The sequence below is a fragment of the Ascaphus truei genome, chromosome 8 (genome assembly GCF_040206685.1).
Source record: "Ascaphus truei isolate aAscTru1 chromosome 8, aAscTru1.hap1, whole genome shotgun sequence".
NCBI lineage: Eukaryota > Metazoa > Chordata > Amphibia > Anura > Ascaphidae > Ascaphus > Ascaphus truei.
In genome coordinates, this window is record NC_134490.1 from 105,985,062 (window position 1) to 106,006,264 (window position 21,203).

General features: G+C 45.9%; 1 long non-coding RNA gene across 2 annotated transcripts; it reads left to right on the plus strand.

Annotated features, from left to right (window-relative positions):
- Window positions 1–2,018: 2,018 nt before the first annotated feature.
- LOC142502141 (uncharacterized) lies at window positions 2,019–20,616 on the plus strand. Of its 2 annotated transcripts, XR_012803654.1 has the most exons (6): window positions 2,019–2,748; window positions 6,534–6,684; window positions 7,998–10,979; window positions 14,824–17,172; window positions 17,258–17,325; window positions 20,329–20,616. It is a non-coding gene; the product is annotated as an uncharacterized LOC142502141 (long non-coding RNA). The 2 variants fall into 2 exon arrangements; XR_012803653.1 differs by having other exon boundaries at window positions 16,804–17,325.
- The last annotated feature ends 587 nt before the right edge of the window (window positions 20,617–21,203 follow it).

Genomic DNA, 21,203 nt, shown 5'->3' on the forward strand with positions numbered 1-21,203 from the left:
CATCCCCCATGATCTTCTAATCGTTCTCCATTTTCCCCTGCATCCCCCATGATCTTCCCATCGTTCCCCATTTTCCCCAGATCCCCCATGATCTTCTCATTATTCTCCATTTTCCCCAGCGTCCCCCATGATCTTCCCATTGTTCTCCATTATCCCCAGCGACCCCATGATCTACCCATCATTCCCCATTTTCCTCAGCGTCCCCCATGATCTTCCCACCATTCTCCATTTTCCTCAGCGTCCCCCATGATCTTCCCAGTGTTCTCCATTTTCCCCAGCGACCCCATGATCTTCCCAACTTTCCCCATTTTCCCCAGATCCCCCATGATCTTCCCATCGTTCCCCATTTTCCCCAGCATCCCCCATGATCTTTCAATCATTCCCATTTTTCCAAAGCGTCCCCCATGATCTTTACATCGTTCCCCATGTTCCTCCGCATCCCCCATGATCTTCCCATCGTTCCCCATTTTCCCCAGCGTCCCCTATGATCTTCCCATCTTTCCCATTTTCCCAAGCATCCCTCATGACCTTCCTATCGTTCCCCATTTTCCCCAGCATTCCCCATGATCTGCCCATCGTTCCCCATTTCCCCAGCATCCCCCATGATCTTCCCATCGTTCTCCATTTTCTCCAGCGTCCCCATGATCTTCCCATCATTCCCCATTTTCCCCAGCATCCCCCATAATGTTCCCATCATTCCCCATTTTCCCCAGTGTACCCCATGATCTTCCCATCGTTCTCCATTTTCCCCAGCATCCCCCATGATCTTATCATCGTTCCCCATTTTCCCCAATGTCCCCCATGATCGTCCCATCGTTCTCCATTTTCCCAGCATCCCCTATGATCTTACCATTGTTTACAAATCTCCCCAGCATCCCCACGATATTACAATCATTCCCCATTTTCCCCATTGCCCCCCATGATCTTCCCATCGTTCACCATTTTCCCCAGTGTCCCCCATGATCTTCCCATCTTTCCCCAGCGTCGCCCATGATCTTCCCATCGTTCCCCATTTTCCCCAGCGTCCCCCATGATCTTCCCATCGTTCCCCATTTTCCCCAGCGTCCTCCATGATCTTCCCATCGTCCTCCATTTTCCTCAGCGTCCCCATGATCTTCCCATTGTTCTCCATTTTCCCCAGCGACCCCATTATCTTCCCATTGTTCTCCATTTTCCCCAGCGTCCTCCATGATCTTCCCATCGTTCTCCATTTTCCCAAGCGACCCCATGATGTTCACATTGTTCTCATTTTCCCCCGAGTCCCCCATGATGTTCTCATCATTCCCCATTTTCCCTAGCTTCCCCCATGATCTTCCCATCGTTCTCAATTTTCCCCAGCGTCCCCCATTATCTTCCCATCATTCTCCATTTTGCCCAGCGTCTCCCATGATGTTCGCATTGTTCTCCATTTTCCCCAGCGTCCCCCATGATCTTCCCATCATTCCCCATTTTCCCCAGCAACCCTCATGATCTTCCCAACGTTCTCCATTTTCCCCAGCGTCCCCCATGATCTTGTAATCGTTCTCCATTTTCCCCAGCATCCCCCATGATCTTCCCATCATTGTCCATTTTCCCCAGCGTCACCCATGATCTTCCCATCATTCCCCATTTTCTGATAAAAAAGAACAAAAGCGCAGACTCACATAGTGAAGTATGTAAAGTGTATATAAATATATTGTTAGGGTAAAATATTTGCGTACATCAGATCGAAAGGTTACCAGCATTTCATGTACATAAACATGAGTGAATGTCCGTCACACAGCTGCCGCCAAACATCAGGGGATCTTTTTTACTGCATCCAAGGCACACCCCAGCATCTATGGAGAGACCTCCATCCGCATCCGTTTGTGGTGAGAGAGCCCTTATAAAAATGTGCAATCAGGAACCTCCGTCTAGCCCTTCTTGGCACCGTGCAGGACGCCGTCAGGGGCTGGAGCTGACTGCTTCACCGGCAAGTTAGTTCCTCGAGTGTCCCGTATGTGTTTTGCGGCCGGCCGCAAAGTGAAGATGGCCGTAAATTGTAATTTTTGCGTCACTCACACGATCACGGGAAAAATGGCTTGAAAAAAGGCTCCACGCTTAGAAGGCACACAGATAGTGGATAAAATATTATATAGAGCTAAAAGATCTATCCAACGCGTTTTGAAGCGTAAGCTTCTTCATCAGGGATATTAGTATAGTGATTTTAGAACAATATCCTAAGGCCACATCGGATAGGTCAAACAGAATTGGAAAAAGGACCAATCAGGTTTAAACTACACTACATCCCACATCTGTGGGTATAAGTAGGTCATTAATGCCTACATATCAAGTTAGTTTAACCCCATCTGTAGTGGTCAGGGTATAAGTACATAGCATAAAACAATTTATCTTTAATACAATACATGGCACAACAATATTCATAACAGTATATTACTTAAAAATCTATTTTCTATAAAATAAAGCAATAGAGTGCTGAAATAAAACAGACAATCAGTTAGTCTTTGTTCAAGGAGATTAAAACAATTATTAAGGACGTTAAGCATAAACATGTACCTGATCTTACAGAATATCATATGTCAGACGAAACACTAGAAATTTGAATTCCGAGACAAACATTAATATAGACACCATAGGTCTATATTTTAATTAAGACCACCTGGACCTAATGTTTCTAACCTTTGTATCCAGTATGTTTCTTGGACCGAAACATCTTTTAGTCTATCACCTCCTCGTCTACTCCGAGGTATATACTTAATCCCTTTAAAGGTAAGGGACGAGGGATCCTTATTATGATGGGTAGCATAATGTCGACTTACACTATGAGTCTGTAGAGCGTTTCTAATATTCCTCACATGCTCTTGTATGCGGAGTTTAAGACTACGTTTAGTGCGGCCCACATATTGCAGGCCGCACGGACATTCTAATAAATAAACTACAAAACTTGTATTGCAGTTTATAAAGTCTGTAATGTTATACATTGTATTATTCTTATTGGACTTAAAAGTGGTTCTTACAGGATGAAGGAACTTACAGGTACAACAATTTCCGCATGGAAAGTTCCCTATTGGTTTATTACTTAGCCAGGAATGACCAGACTTGTATTCTACAGTTTTCCCAATGTCACTTGGGGCTAACGTATCCTTCAGGCTACGGGCTTTTCTATAGATAAACCTGGGAGATGAACTAATATGGCCACTGAGAATTGGGTCAGTGGATATGATTCCCCAATGTTTTTTAATAACCCCCTCTATCTGCCTATGCATTGAATTAAAATGAGTAATAAAGGGAACTGTTATTATCTCTCCATTGACATCAAGTGGTGTCTTCTTTTTTGGTACAGTAGCAGCATCACTTTGCGATCTAGTTTCCTAACTTTATCTAGTTCCATCATAAGATGTTTATAATCGTATCCGCGTTCCATAAATCTTAAAAAGAGAAATTGAGCTTGTTGCTCAAAATCGGCTTTGTTGCTGCAGTTTCTCCTAACTCTCATAAATTAGCCTCCAGTTATATTGGTAATCCAAGATCTTTTCTGATTACTGACGGCCAATAGGAGATTATTGGTGTCAACCTTCTTAAAGTAGGTGGTCGTAGTTACTCCTTCCTCTGATGCCATCAAATTCAGATCAAGATAGGTGACACTCTCTGTGTGCGTGACATGGGTAAAGACCAAATTATGGTCATTGGTGTTGATATATTTGATGAAGCAATCCACAGATTCCTCATCCCCTTCCCACACACAGAGAATGTCATCTATATAGCGCCGCCATACCACTATTTGGTGTCTAAATGGATTATTTTGCCAGATGTGTAATTCCTCCCAGTTCCCCATATACAGGTTTGCAAAGCTGGGGGCAAAACGTGTGCCCATAGCAGTTCCGCAAACCTGCAAGAAGAACTGGGAAAGAAAAAGAAAATAATTGTGAGTTAGCACATACTCGATGGCTTGAAGGATAAACCATCTATTCAGATCTGTTATTTTAAGGTCTTTTCTCAGGTAATCATCAACCGCCGCAATACCCTTGCTGTGCGGAATGCTTGTGTACAGGGCTTGTACGTCGCATGTTACCCATCTGTACGATTTTTTCCATTCGAATTCTACAAACAGGTTCAATACCGCGGAGGAATCTTTAAGATATGATGGTAATTCCCCCACAATGGTCTGCAGAAAATAATCCACATACTGGGATAAATTTGCGGTCAGTGATGATATACCTGAGATTATAGGTCGGCCTGGTGGATTATTCAAGGATTTGTGTAGTTTAGGGAGATGGTAAAATACCGATATTTTTGGTGAGTTATTATATAAAAAATCATATACCCTTTGCGTAATTATGGTTAGAGATAAAGCTTCGTCTAGAAGTACCTTAAGTTTGGTTAGGAACACAGTACTGGGATCTGACGCTAATTTCCTATAATAGACAGGGTCACAAAGGAGTCGATGTGCTTCCTGTTCGTAGACAGATTGATCTTGTAAAACAACACCTCCTCCCTTGTCAGCCTGTCTAATAATGAGTTGGTTATTATCCTTAAGGAACTTTAAAGCAAGATTTTCGGCCCTGGTTAAGTTATGTCTGATATTGCCTCCTCTCCCACTCTCATTGATGCTATTGAGATCGTTATAAACCATATTGAAAAAGGTGTCTATGTGATTACCCTTCGATTGGTATGGGTAGAATTTAGATTGAGCTCTAAATGGAGTATGAGTACAAATAATTTCTTCCTGTAGTGGTTCTAGACTAGGGATTATATTTCAATTAACCTTGGATTCCTTCCCTGTTTTAAGAAAATGTCTCTTAAGTGTGATATTTCTTATAAATGTGTAAGTCTTTAAAAAGTTGGAACAAATTTGCTCCGCAAGACATAGAAAAAGAGAGCCCTTTACTGAGAACTCTCTTTTTGTCATCTGTGAGGATAACCGAAGAGAGATTGAAAATACCTCTATCAATTGGAATTTGTAGACTCTTTAGTATTCTTTTCTTTTGGACCCAGGATCCTCCTCTTTTCCCTCTTCTGGCAGCGGTCTTTTTAACTTTGTCCCTGAGGTTACCTGTCTGAGGTTCTCTGATGTTTTTAGCTCCTTTTCTAATGGGGCTAACACATATAACTTTGTATTTCTTATTGTGCTGTGTTTTAAAAACATGATTATTTACATTAAGTACTTCATGTAATTGTCAGAATAGTGTAACCTTTAACGGTTATAATGTATTATAACAGCCACCCTGTATTCTAGTAGAGGCGAGTAGCTAAGCGGAGCTATTCGCCTGGCGAGAATACCGTTTTGCTGGCGGATCAGCCACGCAAGAAAAAGATGGCAAGTTGCTGCTCAGAGGCAGCGGATGAGCGGCGGATGGGCACTTAGAAAAAAAATGCTTCTTGATATATATTATGTTAGCATGATGTCAATGGGGCTAATACATATAACTTTGTATTTCTTATTGTGCTGTGTTTTAAAAACATGATTATTTACATTAAGTACTTCATGTAATTGTCAGAATAGTGTAACCTTTAACGGTTATAATGTATTTGCAAAAATTTATTTTTCTGCTATGAATAATTAAAGAATAGATCAATGTGTTATTCATGTTACAAATTTGGCTACTGTCTTAAAGGAACACTTCATATAAGATGCCTCATGGGTTACATTTTTTTTTTATACAGTATAGTTAACATATATCAAATACATTAGTCATAGCAAGTACATATGACTTAATGTTTGCATGTGTTTCATTATGATTGTAATGTGGAAAGCATGTGTGAAGTCACACATTATGCATGTATTTAATATTGACATGTTTTATGTTGAATAAAACTATCTTTAGTACTTAAACAATCGTGTTACCAATGATGTTCACACAAGGAAATTCCATGATTTTGTATTACACAATGTACTGCTACACTTGCATGTTCCTACAGTTCTTCACACACCAAAAAAATCACATCTGAGATATGGATATGGATATGTTAATGTTGTTGTTGTTATTTCACTTGATCATATGTGAACCACAATCAAGTGTGTTCATGTTTCAAATGATTGCTAATAAACACCTTCATCGTGCTATGTGCTGTCATATATGTGTCAAAATGATTGTTAACACATTTCATTGCACACACTTGTGTACATAGCAATTGAATGGATTTTGATTGTGTTGTAAGGTTGTACTTAAACATTTTGTGTAGTCATTAGCATACATAGATCATTATAGTAGTGGCATGTTTTTATGTGCATATGAACAGTTACTCATTGTTTAACAACAGTAATTAGATTTAATACTCAAATTATATGTAGTCAACATGTTAATTGACATCTGACACCTGACATAATGAAGAGGCAGAGGCCCCAGCATGGGGTCGTAGGCTCCTTAAGGGCTGCGACGTCCTGATTGGCGAGAGCTGGTAGGGGGGGGGTCGGCTAACCCCCCTCCCCCTTCCCACACGGAGTGGGAAGGCTGCTTGTCCCCTCCCATGCAGGGGGAGGGGGGAGAGGGTATAAAGAGTGGGGCCCCAGGGGAGAGAGACAGAGCTAACGGAATTTTCCCCTTACCTTGCAGGAACGCTGGCTGCTGCTGAGCTGCCATTTCAAGACCGCGAGGGAAGGCCGCAGTGACTACAGCAGCCCCCCGCTGTATGAAGACCCCGAGTCCTGCCAGCCTCACCCATGAGCTTGAGGAGCCCGCTGATGCTGCGGCACCGGAGGAGCCGGTAAGTGTCCCTGCCCTGCGCAGATCCCAGTGCTGAGGTGCAGGTAGGTATCCCCATTCCTCATCCCACAGCCCTCCCAGCTCCCCCGGCAAGTGCAGGCACCTGCTTGCAGCCCACCACGCTCCCGCGCCCACCCTGGGGCCCCCTCCAGCCTTATGCTCCCCTATCCGCCCCCCACCCCCCAGTCTGTGCCCCGCCACCTCTCGGCTTTTTCCCCTGCAAGGTCCCTCCGCCTCACTACTGATACCCCCGCCGGGCCACGGCGCCTCCCGGCCTCTATTCCCGCACCCTCTCCTTCCCCTGCTCCCAGGCCCTGTCCCCCCTCCCGGTTCGCGCTTCGGCGAGGCCCCGCCACCCGCGCCCTACTCCCTCTGCCCAAGCGCGGCCCCGGCAGGGAGGGGGGCGGGGGGGGGGGTCGCTCCTGTGCTGCCGCCGCCAGCCCCAGCGCCGCCAGCCCGCTCACCACTCTGCAGGTGACGGCCGCGCGCCGAGCAAGGCGCCCGATGCCCAGGCCCCCCCCCCCTACCATCTCTCCCGACCGCGGGGGCTATCAGGCACCGCGTGCGCCGGCCGCGGAGCGCGCCTGTCGGCTCCCACTGCAACAGGCCGCTTACCCCTCTGCTGCGGGTGGCCACGCGCCAGCTCCCACCACACAGCCTCCTCACACCCCCACCACAGGGACAATCTGGCTCCGTCCCGCACCCCCATCCCACTCACCCCTCCGACCTGCGTGCGGTGCTGCTGGCTCCTCGGCACCATGACTCACCTCCCTCCAATGTGCTGCAGCAGCTCTTCTCCCGCGCGGGCTCCCAGGCTTCTGTGAGCAGGGGGAGGGGGAGGGGGAGGGGGGGTTTCCCTCCCTCCCCATGTTTATTAAAGAGACAGGAGGTCACAGGCAGGTCTGCAGAGGCAGGCTGTTACCTTGGCCCTCCTCTGCAGCAGCACCACCATGAGGCCCCTAGCGGTACTGCAGGGCGACCTCAAGTTCACCCCTCAGGGCGACCTCAACCTTACCCCTCACAGTACAGGACAGACTGTGAGCAGGGTACTACCGTGAAGCACCAACATATTATATAACCACACGCCATACCCAACCACCCCACCTACTTACCTCCAGCAGGCAGGGGCGCGGGCGGTCTGGTGTATAACCGCCCCAGCCACTGGGGGCCCCTGCCTCTCCCACCCATGGGCCACGCTGTGTCGGGCAGATTAACTGCAGCGCAGAGACGGGCGTTCTGCTCTGTCACCGGCGGGGGTGGGGGGAGAGGATTTAAGGCGACCCAGCCCCGGGATCCTGCATGGGGTCCTCTCAGTTTTCGCAGGAAGCGACGTGGTCATTGCACGCATGGAATGTGGACCAGGACCCCTACTCACCTTCACCGACGCATGGCGAGGAGGGGGACAGACGCCGAGGCCAGTCACCGCGCTTCAGGCCAGGTCAGCGCAGGGTTCTAACCCGAGCAACGAGATTCCAGGTAAGGAAATAAATCCTAGTCTAGTACGGGTAATAGCGATTCAGATAGTGACAGCGACATTTCAGCGTCTGAGAGCGCAGCGCAATTTCACAAAACCTGTATGTATAAATTCCTAAAGAGCCAGCGGTGATTAACCGGTCACTTAAGGCTAGGCCAAGCGGTACAAAGCAGGGGGCAGCGCGGGAGAGCAAGGCCCCAAAAATTAAGGACGACGGCGTAAGCGCCAGCAATTGTATTGTATGTCTTTATTTATATAGCGCCATTAAGGTACATAGCGCTTCACAGTAGTAATACATGTGGTAATCAAATAAATAACAGATCATATAAATAACAGATCATGGGAATAAGTGCTTAATGCATTGAAGTAACATTAAGGAAGAGTCCCTGCCCCGAAGAGCTTACACTTTAATGTAAAGGGAAGGACACTTACGCCGGCGCTATGACGTCTCTCCAGTCGGTTTACACGCCTTGAGAAAGACCATTTCAATTGAAACGCGTGGGAGGAGGTTCTCTTTTCTGTTTGTTGGTGTATCCGTTTTAGGTAGTTTAATAAATTATTTCTTCATTCCTTCACTGGTGAGTTTTGGTCTAGATAGGAGCGGCAGCACTGCTGATCAATTCTACCCCGTACCACTATGATCGGACGGACGCCGAGGAGGGAAGCCAGACACCCGCTCTGGGTGCGACGCCAAGCAGGGGGCGCGGGGGGACCAGTATCAATCCTTGACCACCCAGGCTGGTTCAGCCACTATTTACCTGCTTGCCCTGGAAGTAACTAGACGGATTCTTCTATCTACACCCAAAGTGAGATAATAAAATGAAAGTTCACGGACGTACACGACCTTTTGCTGATGGGTTTCAGGCCAGGGAAAAAGCAAAGGCTACAGGTGAGGAGAGAGCTAGTAAGTATAAAACCATGGACAACTGGCTAAGAGGTTACCTTGTGTTAGCCAGCTGCCTGCTGGAGAAGCACCCAGAAGAGGGTCTGAACGTCCTTAAATACATAGACCTTATATGCGACACATATAAAATATATGGGGGAACATCGCGGTAAGAATGTTTAGAATTTGGTAACCACACTCGCAAGTCGCAATCTTAAATTCGCCTCTATATACCCGCATGTCATACGGGAGAAAATGACCAAGGAGGATGCCTGGGACGCATGGCTGGACAGTTTCACTCACTGCCCATACACTGAGGGGCCTTATTCAGGAATGCTAGGGTGCTAGGAAGGTTACACTAATACATGCCCACGTCACCTTGGGCAGATGGGGATAGCGGACTTACGGACCTGATCCAGAAGTCGCTAGCCCCACGCACTTGGAGAACCTACCTCCAGGCTTGGCACACATGGCTAGTATTCAAGCAAAAGGACAGAGTCGAGGGTAAGCGAGGTAGCAGCACGTGGATCATTAGCTTCCTACAGGCCCAGAAGGCAGCTGGGGCGACGCAGACCAGGGTTGGGGCCATGATGGCAGGACTGTCTGTTTTTCTGAAATAGCACATCTGCAAGGACATAACTAAGGACTTCATAGTTAGGAGAACCATAATAATAGGCTGTGATAGGGGTGAAGCCAAGTGAACTGACAGTAGGGAGCCGATAACGCCAGACAGGCTTCAGGTATTGATGATAGTAAAATAGGCTAAAGCGCTCTATGCAGGTATAATGAAATAGTGAGCCAAACCACTAAGCCAAGGTAAATACAATGAGTATGATATAGTACTTAATATGCAATAGTATGGGTACTATCCTCCTGAAGACAGGTGGTAGAGGGTACAAGCCCACTCACCCTCAGTCTCATTGGCAGGTTCCCCTGAACATAAGCAATACTCACATCCTAGGAGTGGTAGGCAGGCTGTGCAGCTACAAATATGCAGTATAACAGGAAAATTGAGAACAAAAGGGCAATAGCAAAAACGGAGCAGGAAGGACCAAGATTCAAAAATAAATAAATAAAAGGGCACTTTAATGTGACAAAAGACCCATACAACGCGTTTCGAACGTCACAGCGCTCTTTTTCAAGGTATTGATGATGGCAGCAAAAGAGCTATGTTTCAGTACAGCGGAAAAGGGAACTGTTCAGTGTAGTATTTGCCGTGGCTTTCTTGGTGCCTCCAGGGTTGGCGAGCTAGTGGCGGCATCTTAAACAATCCAGGGTTCGGGCTTGTTTTTCGCGAGCAGGATTCTCAATGCTACGTCGGTGGCATGCAAGATTCATAGGTCTAAAACCGACCAAGCGGGAAGGGGAGCGTGGGTCCTCCTCACTATAGAGGATAACAGTAGTTTGCCCAGTGGCGTTGAGTAAGGGGTACGTAAGGCACAGGCCCAAAGTTTGGGGCAATTTCATCATTCATCAGGATGCAACACCACTCACAAGGTAACAATTTCAAAGCGTTTTAGACGGTGCCTTGCTGCTAGGGGGGATGGATCCTAGTGTATTTGGTACCCATTGCTTTAGAATTGGTGCCGCTACAGCGGCAGCTGAGAACGGCTGTATGCCGGACCAAATGTGGAAACCGGGGAGGTGGAAACCCAGTGCCTATAGGGGGTTACATCAGGGCCAAAGTGCACAGCAACGTGCGGAGGCAAGAAGATTAACATGTTTTTCCCTCTCAGTAGACAGCTGCACAAGGACCCTGGAAGTGTGGATCATGGGTCATTCCTTCGTTCAGTGGGCGCACGTATGGGCGAAGGATCAGCGGTGCGGCCAGCAGCTGTGGTGTACGGGGGAGGGGGTGAATTGGCGTTGGCTTGGGAAGAGAGGAAGGTGCTTGATTGATCTGTAATAGGCTCTGGACAAGGCATGAGCAGAATTTCAGGTGAAACCGGATGTTATTTTGCTACACCTCGTGGGGAATGACCCAGCCAACAACAAAACACTAGAGTTCATTTATCGGTTACAGCAGGAATGCGCCCGCTTGAAGGCGCTGTGGAGTGAGGTTTTAATCATTTGGTCTGTAATTAGTCCAAAGCAAATTTTAAAAGGGCCACGGAAAGAGAAAGCTAGGAGGAAGGTAAATAAGGCCATGGGCAAAATTCATCCTATAGCGGCGGTAAAACTCTTAAAGCGCAGAGAGACTGACACCAAGGAGTGCAGCTGGCACAGAAGGGACTGTGTGCATCTATCACCAAAGGGGTTGGAGGTGTTCTTAAGTAACATCAAAGGTTTTTTGCGGGAAGAATTAAGATCAAAGGTCGCAGCTTTGGGTGGGCGTGTCGGCCCCAGGGTAGCCAGTGCCCGGCAGAGGGGCCTCCGGGTGGCGGAGCTGCCGCGCCAGCCAAGCTCACGAGACGGAGAAAGGGCGAGGACTTTAGGGTCTGTCCCTCAGCTGGAGCCCCTAGAACAGCGCGGCAGGCTGGAGGCGCCGGCTGTAGGGCCGGGCCAGCCTATGCCCAATCAACGCTGGTAAAAGGCTGGGCGCCAGCTTTAGGGCTGGGCCTAAGCTGACCCTAGGGGCGGGAGGGGGAGGGAAGCAGCCCAACATCGGCTGAATGAGGATCTCCCCCTCCCATTTTACAGTGCTTTTGGGCGGAGGGAGGGAGCGGGCCAATTGCTGGCTGTCTGGGCAAGGATCTCCCCCCCATGCACATTCTACGGGCGGGGGGAGGGAGCGGGCCAATTGCTGGCTGTCTGGGCAAGGATCTCCCCCCCATTCACATGCTACGGGCGGGGGGAGGGAGCGGGCCAATTGCTGGCTGTCTGGGCAAGGATCTCCCCCCCATTTTGCATGGAGCATACTTGGCTGGCGGGCAGGCTGGTAGGATTTTAACAGCAGATGTTAAAATAAAGCTGTGACCTTTTCTTCCAACATTGTGTGGTCTCCATTATTTGGTTTAACGTCACAAAGGAGGGACTGCGCATAAAGCCTTTATGAAGAGGCAGAGGCCCCAGCATGGGGTCGTAGGCTCCTTAAGGGCTCGACGTCCTGATTGGCGAGAGCTGGTAGGGGGGGGGTCGGCTAACCCCCCTCCCCCTTCCCACACGGAGTGGGAAGGCTGCTTGTCCCCTCCCATGCAGGGGGAGGGGGGAGAGGGTATAAAGAGTGGTGCCCCAGGGGAGAGAGACAGAGCTAACGGAATTCCCACCCACCCATCCCCAATGTTTTGCTATTGTATTAAACTGTTGAAATTTTATCATAGAAGATAAAGTCAAACCGCGCTCTTGCTTCCTAACACGATCTTGGAATAGACCAACTCTTCCCTTTTGCAGCTGATGTGGTGTGAAGGCACCCCTCCTCCACAGGTCCCGTCGCAGGATGGCTCCAACCGCCGGGCAGCAGCAGAAAATGAAACACAAGAGCGCACCAAGGGTCAAGATTTAATAAAAACAAATAAATAATAACAGTAAAAACTTACATATGAGGGTAAGTATATCCAGTAGAACAGTGCAGGGGAAACAGTCCTGGTGGTGGCCTGGGCACAGGGAAATGGTGCTGAGGCTTACGAGGTAGACCCGCGCGCTGGGGCTGCCTGGCTCGGCACCACGTTGTTCTTCCTTCCGGGTTGCGGCTTCTCGCAGGACCCGTGGATGGTTGCCCGCCTCATACGCCGGTTCACAGAAAAAATTTCCTCCGGTTCACGGACAGTCTCTAGATGTTGATGGGACTGCTGAGGCTTAGTACACCAGTCGGCTAATCTCCAATTGCACTGTAGGGCTTTCGCAACGCGTTTCACATGGTGTTGTGCTTCATCAGGACATATTTTGGACACCTACGTGGGGGCCTTTTATTCAGTCATGCTGTAATCCCAATAGGGTAATTGATTGGCCAATAGGAATAGCGTGCATAGTAAATGCAAGATACTAACTAAGTTAGAAGGGTATAGTGATCGCAGTTAATATACACTGTACCTTTATAACAATAAAAACGGCAAAGACCATAATTAGCATTTATAAAATTATAATTAAAATTACTGTTAAAAACATTTTGACCAAACATTGGCATATTTTACTTATGGATCCAATTTTAAAAAAAAATCTTGCTCCAAAACCACCTGTTGTTTTTAAAAAAGCACAGACATTAAAAACCATCCTTGCCCCTAGTCTATTAAAGGGAACAGAAAAACAACCCAAGAGAGACTTAAGGGATCAATTGGGAGTGGTGGGAAACCACAGATGCGCTAGGTGTAAGATCTGCCCAAAAATGATAACATGCAAGACCTTTAAATCCCATGTTACAGGGATAAATTATAAAATTTCGGGTTTTATCGATTGTCTGTCCACATATGTAGTGTATATACTGCAGTGCAGTTGTGGACTGCAGTACGTGGGCAGGACAAAGCGAAATTTGAAACTGCGCATTATGGAGCACTTACGCAATATCACTAATATCCTAAAACTAGAAGCGACCTCCAAACCTCTTACACATCTTTTGACCCACTTTAAAGACGTGCACAACTGTAGTACAGTGGGTGTACAATATATGGGTATAGAGATAATAATGAGCAATGTGAGAGCAGGAGATAGAGATCTCCAACTTGCGAAACGTGAGCAATTTTGGATTTTCACTCTCCAGTCCAAATACCCTGGAGGTCTCAATGACTACATTGAACTCACACCCTTTTTGAGATAAATGGATATTAGGGGTTATAACCAGACCAATGAGGTTTTCTATCCATACCTATGGTTATTGGTTTCCCTTTCCCTTTCTGTACCCACGGCCAACAAAATTCCCTTCCTATTTCCTTTTCCCCTCTCCCGACCTCTTTCCATCCACATTTTCATCCACTTCCCTTCCCTTCTTTATTTTTCCCCCACCCCCTTCCGTTCCCTCCCCCCCTTCCCCCTCCCTTTTCCCCCCCCCCTTTTCTTCCCCCCCTTCTTTTACTCTTTTTTGTCCTTGTTTTCTTCCTTTCTTCTCTCTCCTAAACCTTTTCTCACTCCAATTCAATGTATTTTTATGTATTTATTGTATGTATCATTGTGTTTTACGTGTGATCTTGCAGTATTATTGTACTATTGCATGATCAATTATGGGTTAATCACCTACATGGGTGGCTTTTAACAGTAATTTTAATTATAATTTTATAATTGCTAATTATGGTCTTTGCCGTTTTTATTGTTATAAAGGTACAGTGTATATTAACTGCGATCACTTTACCCTTCTAACTTAGTTAGTATCTTGCATTTACTATGCACGCTATTCCTATTGGCCAATCAATTACCCTATTGGGATTACAGCATGACTGAATAAAAGGCCCCCACGTAGGTGTCCAAAATATGTCCTGATGAAGCACAACACCGTGTGAAACGCGTTGCGAAAGCCCTACAGTGCAATTGGAGATTAGCCGACTGGTGTACAGCAGTCCCATCAACATCTAGAGACTGTCCGTGAACCGGAGGAAATTTTTTCTGTGAACCGGCGTATGAGGCGGGCAACCATCCACGGGTCCTGCGAGAAGCCGCAACCCGGAAGGAAGAACAACGTGGTGCCGAGCCAGGCAGCCCCAGCGCGCGGGTCTACCTCGTAAGCCTCAGCACCATTTCCCTGTGCCAGGCCACCACCAGGACTGTTTCCCCTGCAATGTTCTACTGGATATACTTACCCTCATATGTAAGTTTTTACTGTTATTATTTATTTGTTTTTATTAAATCTTGACCCTTGGTGCGCTCTTGTGTTTCATTTTCTGTTGGAATGTTATATTAACATGATTTGTATCACACAGGAGCAGTTTGTCTCCTCGTCACAGCGGAGCTGCCGCGCCAGCCAAGCTCACGAGACGGAGAAATGGCGAGGACTTTAGGGTCTGGCCCTCAGCTGGAGCCCCTAGAACAGCGCGGCAGGCTGGAGGCGCCGGCTGTAGGGCCGGGCCGGCCTATGCCCAATCAACGCTGGTAAAAGGCTGGGCGCCAGCTTTAGGGCTGGGCCTAAGCTGACCCTAGGGGCGGGAGGGGGAGGGAAGCAGCCCAACATCGGCTGAATGAGGATCTCCCCCTCCCATTTTACAGTGCTTTTGGGCGGGGGGAGGGAGCGGGCCAATTGCTGGCTGTCTGGGCAAGGATCTCCCCCCCATGCACATTCTACGGGCGGGGGGAGGGAGCGGGCCAATTGCTGGCTGTCTGGGCAAGGATCTCCCCCCCATTCACATGCTACGGGCGGGGGGAGGGAGCGGGCCAATTGCTGGCTGTCTGGGCAAGGATCTCCCCCCCATTTTGCATGGAGCATACTTGGCTGGCGGGCAGGCTGGTAGGATTTTAACAGCGGATGTTAAAATAAAGCTGTGACCTTTTCTTCCAACATTGTGTGGTCTCCATTATTTGGTTTAGCGTCACAAAGGAGGGACTGCGCATAAAGCCTTTATCACATATGTATTTAAAGGAGGAACAATCAACCCTCTTTGTGACGTCGACATGGATATGCTAAGCAGACATTTGCAGATGAGAAGGCGGATGGTTCTTTTGCAGGAGGCTCAAAATAGACAGGATGTGATAGTGATAGGAGAGGGACAGGAGAGGGATAGGAGGAGAAGACACAGGAGACAGGTCTTGTTAGTCCATCCACGTGTGTACCGTGAAAGGACACTTTTAGATGGGATGAGTGAGGAGGAGATAAGAAGTCGTTATAGATTGAGTTCAGCAGCAATCTTAGCTCTTTACGAAGAACTAAGACCAGATTTGGATAGTGTAACAAGCAGAGGTCGTGCAGTCCCTGGTCTTGTTAAAATGCTGTGCTCATTACATTTTTTGGCTTCTGCGTCTTTTCAAACAACTGTGGGCATAGTGGGCGGGGTCTCGCAGTCATCATTCTCGCGGGCCTTTAGCCAGTTTCTATGTGCACCGACTAGACGCGCTAGGAATTATATTAATTTTTCCTAGTGACCAGACAGAGTGGCTGGAAGTCAGAAATGGCTTCTATAACATAGCAGTGATGCCATGTGTGATGGGTGTCATCGATTGCACACATGTTGCCTTGATCCCGCCTAGTCAGAGTGAGCATGCATACCGTAATAGAAAACAATACCATTCCCTGAATGTGCAGGTGGTATGCGATGCTACGATGAAGATAATGAATGTTGTAGCCAGATTCTGTGGTTCCAGCCATGATTCATATATTCTTAGGAACTCATCAGTTTTCCATGCCTTTGAAAATGGGCATTTTGGGCATGGTTGGCTGGTGGGGGAGTACATATTGTGAAGTGCTAACATACATATGTCATCTATTTTTATTGCTTCTGTTTATAATAGTTCAATGTGACAACATTTGTTTCGGATAATGGTAACTTACATTGCACATAATGATTGTCCTGTTTTAATTGTGTCATTCTCATAATAAAGCATGCTATATTTAAGTGATAATATGGACACCTACAACCACACCCACAATAACAGTACAGCAAAAGTGGTCATGAATACATGTGTTGTTGTAAAGATATGATGTCACATATTCCTAGAATACCTTTATTTATATAGTGAATGCTAATTTTACATATACTACATATGATTGTGTAACTACTTATTATAGGTGTCAAAATGGTTTGTGTGAAGATGATATATGTCCATGATTACATATCATCTCACACATGTGACATGAAAAGTACAATTGTGGAATAGTAGCCGACAATAATATAACAAATTGACCTTAAAAACGATGTGACAACATTATGAAAATGTTTACTCTCTATATTAATTTGTACGTTGTCTTTTAGGTGACTCAGGGTACGGTATCCGACCGTGGCTTTTGACACCATTGGCTAATCCGCAATCCCCTGCAGAGGACAGATATAATGTTGCGCACATATCCACTCGGTCAGTTATCGAGCGTACATTTGGACTTTTGAAAAGTAGGTTCAGGTGTTTAGATAAAACTGGCGGCGCATTAAATTATAAGCCTGAGAAGGTTTCTGACATTGTAATTTGTTGCTGCATTCTGCACAATATTGCATTGAGTCATAACCTAGAAGGCGACATTGGGGAGGGGCTTGACGAACAACATCCCCTAATAGCTGCAGGTGACAATGAGCAGACAGCCAGTGGTGTCGAAACACGTCAGAATGTGATCGACACCTATTTCTCAGGTAACCATCAACATATGTATGGATTGTATGACATTCTGCCATGAAAGTGTGTTTTCATAATGTCACAGTTTTTTTTTCATCATAGGCTAGTGTTTCTTATCCTCCTCCTCACATTAAACATCTGTGTATTTTGGTCAACCACATCTTGATATGGTATGTATATTCTTACTATGTAAGTTTTAATTTATGTTCAAATAGTGTAACACAATACCTAATGTGTGTTGTATAATATCATCTGGCAAATGTTACATTGTGTCATGTGTAATGTTCAATATTAGCAAATAGTATTGCATAATTATAACTAAAATTATGTACAGGCATACCCCGCATTAACGTACGCAATGGGACCGGAACATGTATGTAAAGCGAAAATGTACTTAAAGTGAAGCACTCCCTTTTTTCCCACTTATCGATGCATGTACTGTACGGCAATCGTCATATACGTGCATAACTGATGTAAATAACACATTTGTAACAGGCTGTATAGTCTCCCCGCTTGCGCACAGCTTCGGTACAGGTAGGGAGCCAGTATTGCTGTTCAGGACGTGCTGACAGGCGCATGCGTGAGCTGCCGTTTGCCTATTGAGCGATATGTACTTACTCGCGAGTGTACTTAAAGTGAGTGTCCTTAAACTGGGGTATGCCTGTACTAGTCCAATATGCATGAGAAAAGGTAATGGTCTCCTTATGTTATAGATTTAAGTAGAACCATCATGTTAGAAATAAAAAATAGTCATGATTAGTTACAGATAGATACTCTTTGATAAAGTTCCGTCGGGAACGAAACGCGTCAGAGGACGGTGGACATGTAATTTTAATGGCGGTTTAAGCCACAATAAAGCCTTTTTTCACCTTTTTGCACATGCCCTAGCCAGAGTGTCGTTTTTGCAGTGCTCGAATCCCCCCCCCCCATCCCCCCCCCCCCTTTTTTTCTATGATTAGTTACAGGTAATGCTATATGTGCAAGTAAAAAATAATGTATAGGTCATGTAAGCTTTGCTAATACATGTCGTTAACATAAGTTAACAGAAACATATTAAAACATATTTAGACATTTATGTGTTTATATTCTACATATCATTAATGTTAGCAAGAACTACATGTAACAAAACAAATTATAACCATTTCATGATGTTACAATTACTGAAAGCACAAATAAGCTTCACAATAGCATAAGCATCATTGCTTTCAAACATAGGACCATTGTTGAAAAATGTCAGCCGTCAAAAATCACCAAACTCTGTTTGTCTTGACTGGAACATGCATTGATTGTGAGTCCATGTAACATTCATGTTTCTGAAATACAAAGAACAGACTTTTGTACATTTGCATCAGAATCTTTATTATATTCAGAATATGTTGTAATATCATGTTCATCACTGTCCATGTTCACGCATAAGCTACACATATTGTTCCATTACAATTACTGGTATGATGCGGTCACAGGGACTTGCATACTGCTTGCATGTGTGTGCATAGGGCTCTGTAACACATGGCACCAGTGACTTATGGACATGTACATGTGTACGTGCACATATAGCATGGCAGCTGTGTTACAATTTTTGAACAAATTTTTCTAATTACATTAGTGTAAACAGTGATGTTTGCGTGCATGGCGCTGGCTGCGCTGTGCGTCTGAACAGCGCAACTCAATGTTTCTACGCACTTCATGGCCATTCACACTGAATGAGCATGCGCAGTGGTTAATTGAAAGTGTGGAACATTTATTTTAGAAGCCTGAGTCCCCAGTCTTGACTGTCACACGCGCCTCCGGCGGGGGGGCGGCGCGTGCACAGCGGTACAGCGCAATGCGCCGTCTGGGTGGAGAGGGAAGGTTTACGACGGGAGGGGGTGTGGCTGTTAGTTTGCGGGGGCGTGGCCATGACGTTCCGCTTGTGGTTTGCCCTTATTGGCTGAAGCGCCGCCGGCAACGTGGACACGCCTCCGTCGCAGATGTGAACGTTAAATTTCCCTGCCTCCCTGAAAAGCTGCCGCGCACCACTGTTTAAAGGTGCGCGCCAAGGTAGGGACTTGGACCGGGCGGACTGGGGGGGCGCCCCTTCATAGCACAGCGCACGCAGACCCGTGCGCTCTGATGGTGACTGGGTTTGTTATACAGATGCGTGGCCACGCCCCCAGCGTCATCTCTCACAGTAAATGCGACTCTGTGGCGTCATGTAATGGGCACGGCAACGGACATGCATGATCACACCCCCTCACTTCGCTATATCACTATCTCACTCACATACTGCATGTCTCACTTAGCACGCACTAAACACCCAAGCAACCCCCCCCCCACGCGCATGTGACACACACATTAGTGTCCCCGCTGCCTTGTTATGTGTTTCAATATACAGTTATCATTTTACACGCCCCCCTTAACATCTGAACACGCCCCCTCACGTCACAAGTTCGCCATATGTCCGGCCAAATACCATAACGGTTAACAATGTGCACGCACACAAGTAAACTGATGCAAGTTAATAATTAAGCTTTTATAAGTCCCAACGTTTGACTACACTATTGTTGTGTATTTTCACATATTTACTGTACATAATGTGTGTGAACACGCGAGTGACAGGGTTTTGCCATCATATTGTATAATACATGATTAACTTCATAGTTTACTCCGCATTGTCACATGATCACGGAGTGACGTCACAGATGGACGCGACTAACAACATACATGGGTGCTGAACAGCAGTCATCAACACCACCAACAGGTCAGGTTTTCAGGATATCCCAGCTTCAGCACAGGTGCCTCAATCAGCACTGGTAGTGCCACCTGTGGTGAAGCTGGGATATCCTGAAAACCTGACCTGTTGTGTGTCTTCAGGACTGCTGTTCAGCACTACAGCAAGTACACAATGTATAATTGTAGGCAATTGTAATAACATATTTGTGTGTACATATATATGTGTAATTGCGCCAAATTTCGGTTCACTCATCTGTAAGTGAACGTTGCATGTGTGTAAATCGAATGCAGCTGTATTTTAAAAATACATCCATAAGTATATGGATACATTATACTGAAAGTGTGTTTTAACTCTACATGGTTGTCTGTAGCGTGGGTTCATAAAATGGTGTTATAGAAAATTAGTATTAGTTTACTTATAGGCTAATGTGAACAATGATTACCTTTATCTTTATATTTAGAAACAACTTTGTTGGAACCTGCAGCTGCTGGCGTCCATGTGTTCCTCACCGTTGCTGCTGCTACAGTATACAGAAATTGATTCTGATTTGCACTAAGAACAGTGCCATGGTCATCCACATACATGTCACTGACGCCTTCATATGGTATCTCACCATTCATTTCCCACGACACGGACTGAGGCAGGTACACACGTTCAGTTGATTCCAATCCAAACATGTTTGTATCATGTACAGTAGGCAGCATAGCATTGAAGTTACCGTCACATACCATTTCAGATTCTGTTATTCCCTGCTGTTCCTTTGGGTACACGATAGCAGTCTGTGGCCGTTCATTGAAATTTGGATTGGGTAAAAAAAAAACTGGTTATCACGAAATATGTTCCATGTTCTAAAGTAATCTTCTTAGAATCAGTCACTTTCCAACAAGTGGCCATTTCACCAGGACGGGGAATGTCTCTTTCAATGCATTCATTATTACTTAAATTGTTGCGTACTGATCCTTTCCAAATTTTGGGGTTTCTAGTTTGTTGTTCTGCATTAAATTTGTCTTGTATGAAATCATAAATTTGATGCAAAGTCGCTTTTTTATCTGGCTGAAATTTTATGGCCTGAAATATGAAAAATTTAATTTCATGTCTAACACTTGACGCCATGTCTTCTCCTTTGTAAATAGCTGAGACTAATGTGAAATTATAATGGTCTCTAGCAAATACAGAAGTTGTTACTTTTTATCAATGTGATGTAATTTTGAAGGTTATTAAACAAAAGCCAGTTTTCCTGCATTCAAACCTCCCACAAGCAGGTGTTGAAAAAAACCACCATGCTAAAGTATTTCAAGAATTCATGTTTATGGAAATAATTTAGATTACTTATTG